Source organism: Pongo pygmaeus, chromosome 8 (genome assembly GCF_028885625.2).
Source record: "Pongo pygmaeus isolate AG05252 chromosome 8, NHGRI_mPonPyg2-v2.0_pri, whole genome shotgun sequence".
Classification (NCBI taxonomy): domain Eukaryota; kingdom Metazoa; phylum Chordata; class Mammalia; order Primates; family Hominidae; genus Pongo; species Pongo pygmaeus.
Genome location: NC_072381.2, coordinates 63632353 through 63645764, shown reverse-complemented (window position 1 = coordinate 63645764; position 13412 = coordinate 63632353). Strand labels below are relative to the sequence as shown.

General features: G+C 43.5%; 1 long non-coding RNA gene across 1 annotated transcript in view; it reads right to left on the bottom strand.

Annotated features, from left to right (window-relative positions):
* LOC129006267 (uncharacterized) overlaps positions 1 to 13412 on the bottom strand; it is a 48621-nt gene that overhangs the window by 9259 nt on the left and 25950 nt on the right. Inside the window, exon 2 of the long non-coding RNA XR_008491962.2 lies at positions 5757 to 5924. This is a non-coding gene — a long non-coding RNA (uncharacterized LOC129006267). The remainder of the gene's footprint in view (positions 1 to 5756; positions 5925 to 13412) is intronic.

Below are 13412 nucleotides of genomic sequence, written 5' to 3'. Positions count from 1 at the left end.
TCAAAACCATAATGACATACATTATGTCCACTGGTATGGTTAAAAAGACTTCACATCCACTGGTATGGTTAAAAAGAAAAAGGAAGATAATAACAAGTTTTGGCAAGGACATAGACAACTTGTAACCCCATTTTTTACTGGTGAGAATGTAGAATAGTGCAGCCACTTTGGAAAACAGTTTGACATTTCCTCAAAATATTAAACATAGAGTTACTAGTAATTTCTCTTCTCAGCATATGCCCAAGAGAATTTGAAAACATTGTACATCAATGTTCATATCAACAATATTCATAATAGCCAAAAAGTGGAAACAACCCAAATGTCTATCAACTTATGCATGAATAACCACAATGTGTTATATCCATACAATGGAATATTATTCAGCCTTAAAAAGGAATGAAGTACTGATACACACTTCAACATGGATGAACCTTGAAAACATCATGCTAAGTGAAAAAAGCCCATCACAAAGGGACACATATTGTATGATTCCATTTATATGAGTGAAAAAAGCCCATCACAAAGGGACACATATTGTATGATTCCGTTTATATGAAATGTCCAAAACAGGCAGATTTATAGAGACAGAAAATACATAAGTATTCACCAGGGGCTGAGTGTGGGAAGAATGAGAACAACAGTGAATAGGTACAGGATTATGGGATCTTCCTAAAACTAGAGAGTAGTGATGATTTTACAGCTCTGTGAGTATACTAAAACTCAAAAATATTACACATTAAAAGGGTGGAATTTTTGGGTATGTGAATTATATCTCAATTAAGCTGTTATTTTAAAAATACAATACCCATGAAGCTACCATATACAATTTTGGTCTACATCTCTCTTTCCATAAATATTATTTTACATAAATGAGTTATAACTTATACAGATGTTTGTATCTTGCCTTACTCTCCGTTAGGTTTTAAGGCTGTTCAGTGTTATTACAAACACTTCATTGATATTATTGTTCACAGTTGCCTAATATTCCATCATATAGTCATAACTATAACTTAATTCTCCATTACTGTGTTACTGGGTGTTTGAATTCTTTTCCCAGGTTTTGTTGTTATAAATAGCATCTTTCTTGCACATCTCTTCATATAAACTCTTATCTGCTGTGTTTTTTTATTTTTATTTTTGGATTGCCTTTTTTTTTTTTTTTAGGATAGATTCCTAAAATTGAGATTTCTGGGACAAAACAGTCAGCTTTAAGATCCTGCTATCTGTGAACTTGCCTATTTGCTCCAAATTACTCTTTTTGAGATACTTGTTGAAGATACACTTAGTTTGCTGGAATAAGGAGTCACACCCACCAGGTGTGAGGGAGAGAGATTGCAGCTATTGAAGTCAGGCTTACCCAGTGTTATAGTTCAGCTCCGCCACTTAACACTTTGAGAGATCCTGACCAAGTGACCCCACTGAAGCTCAGTTTCCTCTCCTGTAAATATAGGAGGTAATATAGGCACAATAATGCCTAGCTATTGTCAAGAAGATAATATGCATTAAATGTCCAGTGGCCCTCCCTCAAAACTAGGCACTTGTCTCATTTCCACTGTTCTTCTTCCTTGTCTTCATAGCCTCCAACTCCATCATAAATATGCACCTTTGGCTTCTGAGTCCTGTATATGTCTGACTCCTAGGATGTGAGTCACCGATCTGGCAGCATGACTAGGTGACATCATGATGTTGTGGACAGCAATGGGCCTGTAACCTGAAGCTCAGGATCCGGGCCCACCCCTCATTAGCCTGTGATCTCAGGAAACCTCTCAACACATTTTGAGTCTGGCCCTCATTAAAAATGGAGGCAAGGAGGCTATTTTACATCAGCCCAGGGGTAGGGGTCAGGCAAGAGGCTGGATGTAGCAACGTGCGATGTACTGCCATCGTCTCTATAAACATCAGTTGGTTTTATTGTCAGCAACTTGCTTTAAACATACTGGGGCTTGCTTGTGTGAACTAACTCATTTCATTTTCTCCTACCAGATTATAGGCCCATAGACTGACTGGGTAAGCCTCGAATCACTACATACTATAGTAATTACTAATTACATGTTTCTGCCTTCTGTGGCTTATTAGTAAATTGCATGTAGATGGATCTAAAAGTAATTGCCCTTCTTTCATAACTTCAGCAGCCTGCAGAAATCACAAAGAATTACCTTATTTACTTCCTAAGTGATTCCCAGTGGTCATTTATCAAATATACAGAAGAAAAAAAATCATACAATCATCAAATATTCTTCTGCTTACTAATGATAGAGAAGGTCACAAGAAATCTTGAATGGAAAAGGCTGTTAAACAGCTGCCAACTAACTGTATGTAAATATCCCCCTGTGGGTAATAGCTTAATTTTGATCACTGTTCAAAAGAGCAAGCACTTTAAATTATTAATAGGTGTCAGCTACAAAAGAATGTTTAACTGGAAACTTACAAGAAGAGAGCTTGATCCGTACAAATGACACTGTGTCTTTCACCCCCCTGGTGTGTGGGAAAGAAAGAGGGGTGGAAAGAAAAGGATAAAAAGCACAATAGGCCAAAAGTCTGCCTCATTTTTTCCCAGAGTGGGGTTTTGTGGCTTGTGGGTGTATTGCTTTACCACCTTGGAAACTGGGCTGGGCTACATTCATTTATTAGGTTGGCTATACATAGGTTTCCTCTCTTTAAGCAAAGTTGACTCCAACTAAGCCAAAAGCTGGAAGCCACTGAGATTACCAGGTTGTAATACAAGCCTTTATACTTTCGCTGTGATAAAAACTTCTTCACATCCAAACACATGGCATAGACACTTTTCATTGTGAGCAGTGCTGATGTGATTCTGCTCAAATAAACTGAAGATCCCATTTCGAATGATTCATTTGATAGAAACATCAGGATCACTGATACGTGGATTGACCTCTGTGATCCTTTCCCTAAAAACACACACAGTGGATCATGGGATTGTTGAGTTAATAAGAAAGAAGAAATGGCTTGTTTTTCTATTTCCTTTTCTTGGTTTTTATGGCAGTGTGGACTTCTGGCACTTTGGGTAAGCCATGAGTATTAGAAATGAAAATGAAGGACGAGGTAGGGCATGAAGGATTAAGGAAAAGGCTCAGGTGTGTATATTATCATCTGCCATGATAAGAAACTCCTTCCTGGTTCTCCTTCCTCCTTCTGTATGCACACCCTCCCTGTCCAGACCTGTAGGATGAAGAGTTAACATGCCCAAGCAGCAACACCACTGAGCACTGAGGAAGCTTTGAGACACAGTGAGGGGCGGGGGGCCGCCTCCATCCTTGCCACATTGCTGTTACATTTCTGATGTAGGACAGAAATCATAAGAATGTTGCTAATCAGAGATGCAAACTGCTGATGCCAGAGCCAGAGCTGGAGCCCAGTAAACAAAGTCCATGGGGATTTTTAACTAGGATTTGTGCTCTGGCCATGTGGGATGGGGTTGGGGGATGTTGCAGGAATAGGTGCCTTGATTGCCCTGAGGCTGTGATAAGAGTCTGGGACAGCCTCACTGGGGCACAAGGCCAAGGCTGTCACCATTCTGTGGGTCCCTTCCCTGCCCTCTCTTGGGCTGTCCTGTCTTCCTGGCTGTGCCGACTCCTATCCCACCATAAATGCATCCATCCTTTGGCTGCCCAACTCCTCTGACCACCCAGGTTGTGAGCCCCATCATCCACAGGGTACTGATGACAGGATTGAGGTCCTTTGAGCCCAGGCTGAGGTCGTAAGCACCATACTGAAAGCTTGCTGTGGTTGTTTTGTAGGTCAATTGAGGCTCCTCCAAAGAGATATAACACTCCTTAGAGAAGGAGAAAGACCACCAGCTTTGCACCCTCCTCTGTGCCAGGCCTTGGGCTAGGCCCAGGGAGCTCATAGTCTACTGCTGAAGACAGATGGGTCAGCAACCATGGCACACAGTGCAATGAGGCTAAAGCAAGTGTCAGAACGAGGGGCAGAGGAGACATTGAAGCTGAGTGACCACTCAGGACACAGGGACAGCTTCTGGAGAGAGAGAATGTCTGGATTACATTTTGAGGGATGAAGAAGAGCTTGTCAAGCAGGCAGAAGGGGTCTCCATAGAGCAGGTGTCTTTGTTCCTTGGTGGCTTGTTCCTTCTCTTCCCTAACACACACACACAAGGAGATTGCCTAGAACAACTTTGGGCAGCACATTGAAATTTCTTATTTGGGTCCAACTGGCTACATCAGGCAACTTCAGAAGCCTCTAGACACATTATGTGAGCCCCCTTATCATCTTCTGCTGATTGCCTCCTAGAAATGAGGCAACTGAAACCAGAACTGACCAAGTCACTGCACCTGTTTGCTTGCAATACTTGAACGGTTGTCAGAAACCAATAATAATAAGAGCCAGCATTTTTAGAGCCTTACTATATGGCAAGCATGGTGCCAGTATTAGTCTGTTTTCACACTGCTGATAAAGACACACCCGAGACGGGGAAATTTACGAAAGAGAGAGATTTGATGGACTCACACTTCCACATGGCTGGGGAGGCCTCACAATCATGGTGGAAGGTGAAAGGCATGTCTCACATGGCAGCAGACAACAGAAGAGAGCTTGCGCAAGGAAACTCGCCTTTATAAAACCATCAGATCTCATGAGATTTATTCACTATCACGAGAATAGCATGGGAAAGACCTGCTCCCATGATTCAGTTACCTCCCACCTGGCCCCTCCCACAACACATGGGAATTCAAGGTGAGATTTGGGTGGGGACACAGCCAAACCATATCAGTGCCTCAACTCACATTATCATAAGACTGATTTGAAAGCTATTAATATTCCCAACTTACAGATGAGAATAGTAATACTTAGCAAAATTAGACAATTGGCCCAAGGTTGCACAGCTGGTAACCAGGCAGAGCCAGGATCAAATACTGTTTTGTCTGATGTTCACAATTAAGCTCTTGGCCTTGGAATTCCTTACATAAGTTTAGATGTTTGGTGGCCATTCGGATGCCTTATTTATGAGCCACTGTTTCTATAGGGCTTTTTATTCTCAGGAGGGTGAAGGGTATACAGATGAAAGACATTATTTCTAGGGGAACTTCATTCATTCAAGTAATCTCCAGTATGGGCTAGCTTAGTGCTGGGCACTGCTCTAGGAGCTGGGTTATGAGGAGAAGAGCAGGTGTTTCTGCCCCCAGAAGCTGAGTCCCAGACAGAGAGATGTACCACGATGATGCAGGGTGTGGTTTGGCCATTTAAGGGTTTCACAGGAGAGGGGCAGATCCCTGGTTCCTGTCACAGGGAGTCAGGGTGGAGTTCTCAGGAAAGATTCACCTTGAAGGATAAGTGGATGAACAAGATGGGCCAGAACTCTAGCAAAGGCATAAATCCATGAAATCAAGGTTCTATACGGCCAGGGAAAAAGAGATGCCAGGGATATGGGGGAGGCTGGAGCTAAAAGATAGGCTATGGCCAAGAAAGCCTCGTGAAGAAAAGTGGGGTTTTATTTTGTGACTGCATAAGGGCTATTGCTGAGCTTTTCTTAGCCGAGACATATCAGCACCTTCCAATTCAGGCTTTTTTGTTTGTTGGCTTTTTTGACTTTTCCAAGGCAGAGGTTCCCAAATTTTAGCCTGCACCAGAATCACCTAGAAAGCCCCAACCCCAGCAACTCTGATTCAGTGGGTCTGTGGTGGGGCCAGAGAATTCTCATTCCTACAAAGTCCCCAGGTGCTGCTGGTACCACTGGTCTGTGGCCACTCTTGGAGAATACTACATGGAATTCCCACTCCACTTACCAGTGATGAGATTAGGATGGGCACATGCAATGAGGGAAGTCTGCTGCAGGCTTCTGGAAAGGATCTCTCAGTATTAAAGAAGAGAACCCAGGAGGAGATGGTGCTTTCTCCCCGCTGGAGATTTTCATGTCTGATATAATATCTGGAACTGCTAAAGCCATCTTGCAGCTGTGAGGGGAACAAACAGGACTAAGTCAGCTCACTGAGCAAAAAATCTGGAAAGCACCTGGATCCTTGATGGTAGCATAGAGACATGAAATCAGCCAACCCAGCAAACCCCAGCCCACGGACTTAGCATGGGAAGCAATGACTGTGCCTTATTTTTCAAGCCCGTTCAGACCTTGTTTTCTGCTGCTTGTAGCTGAAGCCATCCTCATAGGCACAATATGCACTCTACGGTTTGCTTTATTGCTGCTTAACCACTGCTGCTTTATTCTGTGTCCTCTTCTTTCTTTTCACCCCTTTCTTGGTCTTTCAAATATCTCTGCCTCCCAGTGGCTATTTACAGGCTGCTGGCACTATATCTATCTATCTGACCTGGGCCTCTCTCCTTGATATGGTGTGGCTGTGTCCCCATCCAAATCTCACCTTGAAGTGTAATAATCCCCACATGTCAAGGGGCAGGGGCCAGGTGGAGATAATTGAATCATGGGGATGGTTTCCCCCATACTGTTCTCATGATAGTGAACAAGTCTCATGAGATCTGATGGTTTTATAAATGGGAGTTCACCTGCACAAGCTCTCTCTTGCCTGCTGCCATGTAAGATGTGTCTTGCTTCCCCTTCACCTTCTGCCATGATTGAGAGGCCTCCCCAGTCATGTGGAACTGTGAGTCAATTAAACCTCTTTCCTTTATAAATTACCCAGTCGTGGGCATGTCTTTATTAGCAGCATCAGAACAAACTAATACTCTCCTCCACTTATCCAAGTGTCCACTGGACAACTCCACTGATGTGGCTGCCAGCACCACTCATTCTATATATACAGAGTTGAGCTCACCTCTATGGAAAGTTCTCTTCCCTCTCTGCTCCCTATTTCTGTGAGCTTCTCCATTCCCCTTTACCCAAGGTGGACATTTGGGGGTCATCTTCGTTTCCTTTCTCAGTTTCCATAGCTAATCCTTTGACAAGTCTAACTGCCCCTGTCTCTAAGACAGGAATCTTCCGCATGCCCCTCAGTTCATGCCATGGCCTGTATTCTGGTTTGCTTCTCTTTCCCCTCACTTTGAACCTTGTGATGGTGGCCTCTTATCTGGTTTTCCCACTTAAAGCCCTTTCCACCTTCTAGCTGTCCTCCATCCTTGCACGAGAGTGATCTCTCTAGAACATGATTTGCAAAACATGACCCCGGTGCTGGGAAGCAATTTGTGTTATAATGAGCCCTCGAGGTGTGTCTGAGATCACTGAAGTTTGAGAACCATGAGTTCAGATTTCTCTGGTTTTCCCCCAGGCATCCTCTTCCCTGATGTGCAGAGCCCTTAATATCTCATCTAAATCAGGTTTTATTTATAAGCGAGAAAGGGAAAATGATTCTTTTGTAGACAACCACAAGCATCAACTTTGGCACCATTGGTAAAAACATTAGCGAGAGATGGGCATGGAAGAAGCGTATCATGGATGCCAGTGGTTTTTAAATCATTCACCAGAGATTTATGGAATAACTACTCTATGTCAGATACCTTACAAGCACTGAGGTGCTCTTGTATGTTTTTTTGTTTGTTTTTTGTTTTTGTTTTTGCAACTCAGCATTTATTCTCTTTCTTTCAGCAGCAGTCCCCAAATGATCCTCTGGAAACCCGCCGTACTCGGTTCAAGTGGAGCTGGCCCTTATCCCAGCTCCAGGAGTGGACATGTGACTCTTCCTGGCCAATCAGAGCTTAGCACTGCCTTGCAAGAGTGCTTGGTTCAGGAGCAGGCATTTGACCCAAGCCAAGGCTCCGATCAGTGCTAACCCTGGAACTTTCACTTACAGGCTCTGGAAGGAGGCTTTTCTTTTGTGCTCTACAGCAGTGAAGAATATAAGCATAGGGCTTCTTGGAGGCCAAAGATGCTCTCTAAGAATAAAGCCAAGGAGAACAGATAAATAGAATGAATGATCGGTTGCTGATGATGATGTGTGCATCCCTGAACAAGACAATTTCTGAAGATGGGTCTGTCCTCGGACTTTTTAGTTATGAGAGCCAGTTAATTACCTGTTTTGCTTTAGCTAGTTTGCATTTGGTTCTGTATCATTGCAAATAAAAGAAACCAAATACACTAGCATCAGAAGGGCCACAGCCCAGAGTAGAATGAGATCTGGAGAAAATGAATTTTATTTTATTTTATTTTATGTATTTGTTTTTTATTTTACTTTTTTTTGGGGGGGACAGAGTCTTGCTCTGCCGCCCAGGCTGGAGGTGCAGTGGTGCAATCTTGGCTCACTGCAAGCTTCACCTCCCGGTTTCACGCCATTCTCCTGCCTCAGCCTCCCCAGTAGCTGGGACTACAGGCGCCTACCACCACGACCAGCTAATTTTTTTGTATTTTTTAGTAGAGACAGAGTTTCACCATGTTAGCCAGGATGGTCTCGATCTTCCGACCTTGTGATCTGCCGGCCTCAGCCTCCCAAAGTGCTGGTATTACAGGCGTGAGCCACCACGCCTGGCCTATTTTATTTATTTTTGAGACAGTGTCTTGCTCTGTTGCCCAGGCTAGAGTGCAGTGGCACAGTCATGGCTCACTGCAGCCTAACCTCCTGGGTTCAAGCAATCCTCTCACCTTAGCCTCCCCAGTAGCTGGGACTACCGGCGCACACCACCACACTGAGCCAATCTTTTGTACTTTTTTAGAGATGGGGCCTCACTATGTTGGCCAAGCTGGTCTTGAACTACTGGGCTCAAGTGATCCACCAGCATCGGCCCCTCAAAGTGCTGGCATTACAGGCATGACCACTGCTCCCAGCCAGAAATAATTTTTAAATTTATACTAAGAGCAAGAAGGATGAAGAAGAAATTAACCTGCTTTTCTAGATCAACAGGTTAATGCAATCGCGATGATGGAAATGACCTTTGTCTTTCTAGTCCAGATGATGCCGTTTGAACTAAAAGGAGAGCTCAGCATTCTGGAGAGGTAAGAGGAACCCAACTGACAGCCTGATGTTAATTCGAGACCTCCAACCACTGGGCAAAAGGAGAGCTTGAACATGGAGTCACTCATCCTTGGCTGGAGATATTGAAGGAGTTGTGAAATGAGAGAGGAAGGAAGACACTGAGTATCACGATGCAGGCCCATGAATTCTCTTTCCTCCGAACCCTGGCTGCTGGCCTAGTGCTAGGTAGAGAGCAGGTCCCTGAAAAATTTTGAGGGATGAATGGACATGAGCCAACCTATTCTAGATTTCAAAAATGACATGAGGGCAACACTTAAACAGCCATGTCAGATGTTGTTCCTGAGCAATCATACAGCAATTAAAGGAATGGTTTGCATTGTCCACGACCTTCTATTGGTTTCTAGCAATCATAGTGTCCATGTAAAGACTAATCCTGGTGCAGAAATCTGATTTTCTCTTCCTTCCTTATTCCTTTTGTTCTTTCTTCTTTCCTTCCTTTTTTTGCACATGCACAAGTGTGTGTGTGTGTGTGTATGTGTTGTAACTATCACATAGAGCAGGAAAATGCAATTGGGCACAGACTACTTGGATTTCAAGAAGGTATATAGTAAAGTTTTTATGATATCCTTTTGGGTAACATGAAAAATTCTAGCTAAGGTAATAATACATTCAGGAAGGTGGACTTATAACCACTTCAAGAATCGTACTCAGGGCTTGCTGATTAATTCATTCCTGTTCAGCTTGTCAGTTCAGGAGCTCTCCAGGGGCCTGAGATAATGCTTTGTCCTTGACTCTCTCCTGTTAAAACAAATTTTACGAATACTTGAATGAAGGCATAGAAAGCTCCTTATCAAATTTGTGAATGCCACTGAACTGGGAGGGGACAACAAACCAGGCGGATGGGAGAATTCCAATCCCAAAGCCCTCAGTGGGCTGTGGTGATGCAACAAAACTTATAAGGAAAAAAAAAAAAAAAAACGTAATGGGGAAAAGTGTCTGCAATTGTGTCCAATAACCTTTATTATATAAGCACAGGGTGAGAGAGCTATGTCTTGGGAGCAGCCTGAGCAAGAGAAGAGAGTTTTGGTCATCAGCTGTTCAGTACCTACAAACATTGTTCTCTAGCTTTTCCTGGGGTGGAAGCAACTTGAGGTTGCATTAACAGAAGTAGAGAGTGCGGAACAAAGAAGGTCAAAGTTCCATTAAAGGACTTCCTAGTCAGGCCTCACCTGAGTCTTGTATTCAGTTCTCAGCTCTAAGATTGAGAAGGAAAACTGGCAATCTCAAACATACTCAGATATAATTACAAGAGTAGAAGGGAGCTTTGCTGCTCTGCTTGAACAAAATTCAGAAGGTTCACGATTCCTATTTTCAACTCTTTAAAGGACTGTCAAGTGAAAGGGAGTAAACACAGTGTCTTCTGCCCAAGGGTTAAAATTAGCATTAAATCCTCCTTATTTTGTGTCTTTCCATATTTTGAGCCAAAGAACCACAGTATAGCTGCCCAGAGTTGGAACAACTGCATTGGAAGGAAATGCAGAAGTGAGTTCCCCACAAGCAGAGGTATCCCAGCAGATGTTGGACACCAGCTTATCAGAGGTTTTCTCAAGGAGGCTTGAGCATTGGCTGAGTGATGAGAAGTCATGACTATACCAAGATCCCATTTGCCTCCACACATCTGAGTCTCCATGACAAGCGCATTCCCAGAAGACCCAAGGTGGGAGGGGGAGAGATGACAGTAGGAGGAGGAGACTGCCACAGTGTCCTGTGCAGCATGGAAGTGGAGGAGGAAGTAGAATGAGACTGGTCCACCGGTCTGGCATCTCAGGGGTCACTGGTGACCTTTGAGAGAGCAGCAGGGTGCTTTTCATTTCAAGGGATGCCACTCCCACTATCTCTGAAGTCTTCATCGTGATACAGAAAACCATTTCCAAAATTAAACCTCCCTTGAGAGCACACATTAATAACACGCCAAAGGACACATAAATTACACCTACGAGTCATATCCCATTGCAGATGAATACATTGAATAATGTCACATTCCAGCCATATCAAAAGGCATGCCATAATTAAGCTACCACTGGTGGCTTGAAAAGCTATTTTGGAAATGCTATGGACACACACAGCAATCTAGATTAACAAAGCCTGGAAAGTCTCCCAATTTGGAGCTGCACCATTATAGTGTAGGATTAAAATTGTGGGTACTGGAGTCCTGGATTTTAACCCTGACCCCACCATATACCTGTTTTTAAACCTTGAGCAAGTTACTCAACCTCACTGAGCCTCAGTTTCCTGATCTGTAAAATGGGAAGCTAACATGGGGTTCTCAGTAGTGTTCGTTCAAATAATGTATGCAAAATGCTTTGCACAAAATAAACACCTAACACAAGTCCACTATATTCTAGCTCTCACAGGCATGAGTCCACGTGTTTGACTACAGCTTTATGTCAAAAATCACCCAACTGGTACTACCTGTTAGCTTCACACTTGTCACATGTTTACTTCAAGTGGGCATTCCCAGTTATTTTTATGCTGAAATGTGATTGCTGCATTGACATCATGATTATAGTGCTCGTGGTTGATTGGGTGAAACTCTCCCACCTAAAGAGAGGGGATTGTCATCTGTTTTGATTCACGCTCTTAGCCTGAGAGGATGACTAATAATCAATGTCCCTTGTTCAACAAGTCAATCACTGAGCTATGTCTGGTTCATGATTATTTAGCAAGGCAGTTGCAGCGTGAAGGAAAAACATCAACTTGGATGTCAGCAGACTAGAATTTAAGTCTTTCATGTCCTCTCACGATGTGACTTTGGACAGTTCTCTCATCCTGACATATGATGACATCATCTGACCCTCATGACAACCCTCTAAGACAGGCATTATTAGCAGCCTACTTAGGAGAGTCACATTTTATCAAGCATTCTTTCATCCATCTCTCTGTGCTTATATACATGCAAATTCTGTAACAAACATGCTGTTTTGCTTATGGACACCTTAATTCACTTTTCCCCTTTTACTTATTTCTGTCTCCCACATCTCTCCTTTCCTCCTGCTTTCTGACTTTGCCTTGCAATACATCTTTCCAAAGCCCAGGCCACCAGTACTAATAACCTGAAGTCTGTCCTCCACATGCCATCCTCAAGGCTCATATATCGTCATATATAAATGTACCTCTACTCTTGTTTTTGTGAAATGGGATCATATTTTACACCCTTCTCTGCATTAGAAACCCCTCTCCCCAGGTCAACTGGTGCATGCTTTTTGAATGGTAGCACAGCCTTCCACACTATAGAATAGAGGTTCAGCTGGGATTACACCCACTCCCCTTCTGCTGGGCACTCACCTTGCTATCTCAGCTCCCACCCCATGACAGACAATGGTGTAATAAGCATCCCTGAACACACACACACACACACACACACAACACACACTTCCTTTTGGGTGCTTTGATTCCACAAGCTAGATTTTAATATCTCTATTATTCAGAGAGGAAAACCAAGAGATATAGATGTTAGGGGTTTTGTCTAGAATCACACAGCCAGTAAGTGTCAGAAACTGTTCAAATGACTGGGCACTGCATTGCATGCAATTTATTCCATCTCACACTCTTCTTCTCCCTCCAACTGTTTACTGATAGAAATAAGTTTCTTTCCATCAAACTGAGTCAAGTCTTCCTCTGAATCCCCTCATCTCCTGGACAGAGATGTCCAAGCATGTAGGAATCAAAGAGTATCCCAGTGACTTTGGATGGAGAGAATTCAACGCGGACAAGCAGGAATTCAGTGCAGCTGCCAGTGCTGGCATGTGGCAAGGACTTAGGGAAGTCATGCTAAAAATATTTCATTTGCTCAATAAATAAGTATCGAACACCAACAGTGCTCCAGGCTAGCGGGGAGCCGACTTTGTTTCAGCCCTCTCTGAAGGTGGCATGAGCAGCCTAGGGCCTAATTCATTTCCATGTAGGGGACCTTAACAGCAGGCTTGGGGTTTCTGAGTGTGCTGTCAAGGGACTTCAAGTTCCCTGTGATTGGTTGGACCAGATTGGCCCCAAAATTCTGTGACCCTGTTCCTGAGCCAACTGTCTTCATCGTTGGACTGGGGAAAGGAGAAGGTTACAGGATTGGGCCTAAGGGGTCTTATATGTCAATCTACCGTCTTACTAATGAGAAAACGAAGGCAGCAAAGGGACTCTTGTATAGTGTTCCAGGGAGCTGGTGAGAGGGTGGGGATACGAATCTAGGGCTCCAGGCTTTATTGTTCTTTGTTCTTGATTGTCGTTATTGCAGTTAATGTGGACCTGCATTCTTTTCCTCTCTACAAATCCTGATGATCTCTATGTTCTGAATGCTTGTCTCCCTCCAAAATTCATATGTTGTAACTGAATTCCCAGTGTAATCATATTAAGAGGTGGGAACTTTGAGAGGTGATTAGGAGAATGGGATTAGAACCCTTACAAGGAGGCCAGAGGCAGCCTGTTCCCCACTTCTGCCAGGTGAGAACACATAGAAAGCACCACTTTTGGGGAGGAAAGTAAGTGAACCCTCACCACACATCAAATCTGCTGGTG